The 2,500-nt window shown below is 39.4% G+C and overlaps 1 protein-coding gene across 1 annotated transcript in view; it reads left to right on the top strand.

Annotated features, from left to right (window-relative positions):
- tp53inp1 (tumor protein p53 inducible nuclear protein 1) overlaps positions 1-2,500 on the top strand; it is a gene marked incomplete at its 3' end in the record, with an annotated part of 13,587 nt that overhangs the window by 130 nt on the left and 10,957 nt on the right. Inside the window, exon 1 of the mRNA XM_080053301.1 lies at positions 1-115. This exon is cut by the window's left edge and continues 130 nt beyond it. The remainder of the gene's footprint in view (positions 116-2,500) is intronic.

Below are 2,500 nucleotides of genomic sequence, written 5' to 3'. Positions count from 1 at the left end.
TACGTCCTTTTTTTATTGTGTTTGTTCGAAAAAAAAGCAACGAATCTACCTCGATTGAAAGGATTTTATTCTCGTTTACATAATCCTCTCTCTGTGTCCGTGTCTGTAGCGTCAGGTGAGTTTCTTTGTTGTCCTGTTGGTGCTTGACGCTTGTTAACTACATTTCCGCTGCTAAAAAACATTAGAATCGTGTTTTTACTGCAAGAATACAGCGTTATATCATCGGGGTTTGTTGTGACTTTTGACTGTTTTCGATGCATTTTTAGTTTTTTTTTTGTAGCCTATCCGGTTAGCTTGAATTTTCGCTGGTGCTATAGTGTTCTTCTTCGCTGTGCAGAATTGTGGTCTCTTAAACCCGTTAAAGAAATATTCAAATATCTCCATGTAAGGGGGCTGTATTTAAGCAGATTAGTCTAATAAAGAGTTGGACAGACATACAGACGGACGGACAGACAGACAGACGGACAGAACAGACAGGTCCTGCCCAAGCGGTGTAGTGTTACAGCCCTCCTCCTCTTCCCCTTTCTGTAACCGACAAAACCCGTCTGCTGCCCCACTTTATTAGAGGCTTTATTTATGGGCCGACTGGTTATTTAATCCCCTGGGCGCTAGAATACACGGCCGAATAGTGTATTAGACCATTTAGATTAGAATTAACAAATACTAGCGTTAATAAATCGCCGTTTTTGAAGTAAAAATGTCCATTTTTCTTTGTTTCGAGCGTTTTCAAAATGCGGTTTTGTTGAGTTGGGATATTTTTTTGTTGGTATTTTGTGATGTTTTCTAGGCTAAACAATAGATTCAATAATAATAGGTTTTATGGTAAATGCCCTGTGTGTGTGTGTGTGTGTGTGTGTGTGTGTGTGTGTGTGTGTGTGTGTGTGTGTGTGTGTGTGTGTGTGTGTGTGTGTGTGTGTGTGTGTGTGTGTGTGTGTGTGTGTGTGTGTGTCAAACATTTGAACTTAACAACTTGCTTATCAATGTTTTTATGTAATTTGTATTTGCTTAATCTTTGGGTTTTCGGACTGTTGCCGTCGATATTACGTTACATTTCTGGTGGCTATTTGTATTGGCCAAATAGACTGTTTGTTTTTTAATCCCATTGGCAGTAGAATACACAGCCGAATAAGGTATTAGACCATTTAAACTAGAGTTAACAAGCAAGCATTTTGATAAACCGTTTTTCAAAGTGAGGGGTCTACTAAATTGGGGAAATAATTCTGTCATCGTGATTTTTTTTTTATATTTTAAACAACAGATTAATTAATTTGAATAATAACATGTTTCCTGTTAAATTCCCACGAATTCAAACATTTGGTCTTAAAGGAATACTTCACCCATACGGAACCGGCGTTCTATCATTATAAAATCACTATTATAATATAATGAATGGGGTTTTTCTTCCCTCAGTCTTCCCTCAGTCTTCCCTTGGCCCAGCTGTCCTGTTAATCCTAACCCTAAATTTTTACTAGTGTGATTTCACACATGGCAAAATGTAGGGTGAGACAGTGAGACCATAAAACACTCTTTCTGCCTTTTCTCAGGCTAGGATGAACCGATTTCTAAAATGTTTTGCACATGTATACTACATAGAATCTCAGAGTTCAACACACCTTCATATTCCCACCGGTGAAGTAGGAATTTAACAGCTTGTTTATCCATGTTGTTTTTATATCTGTTAGTTGCCTGTTAATCTTTAGGTTTTGGACTTTGACTCACACACACACACACACACACACACACACACACACACACACACACACACACACACACACACACACACACACACACACACACACACACACACACACACACACACACACACACACACACACACACACACACACACACACACACACACACACACACACACACACACACACACACACACACACACACACACACACACACACACACACACACACACACACAGACACACACACACAGACACACACACACACACACACACAGATGACTGATAAAGCCGACGCGTATAATACAGGATCTTTTTAATTTATTCCAAATGTTTATTTTTTTTTAAGACATTTTTATGCTTTATTGACAGTGTAGAGACAGAGTTGAAATGGGGCAGAGAGGGGAGTGACATGCAGAGAACGACCGCGGGCTGGAATCGAACCCGGGTCCGCTGCTGGCCGAGGCCCATGGGGGGGGAGGGGGACGCCCTACCAACTTAGAGTTAAGGGCGCCCCCCATTCCAAATTTTTTCTAGACTATACAGTTGAAATATCAGTCATAAATTAGACCCGTTAACGATGGAAATAGGCCTGTTTTCTACTTCAAATCAAATCAGTTTTATTTGTATAGCCCAAAATCACAAATAGACATTGCCTCAGTGGGCTTTACATTTCATACGATATGATACAATATGATACCCTGCCCTTATCTATCTATCTATCTATCTATCTATCTATCTATCTATCTATCTATCTATCTATCTATCTATCTATCTATCTATCTATCTATCTATCTATCTATCTAT

The sequence above is a fragment of the Ammodytes marinus genome (genome assembly GCF_949987685.1).
Source record: "Ammodytes marinus genome assembly, chromosome: 25".
Lineage (NCBI taxonomy): Eukaryota > Metazoa > Chordata > Actinopteri > Uranoscopiformes > Ammodytidae > Ammodytes > Ammodytes marinus.
The sequence above is the reverse complement of the archived record's forward strand: the minus strand, read 5'-3'. Positions and strand labels throughout refer to the sequence as shown.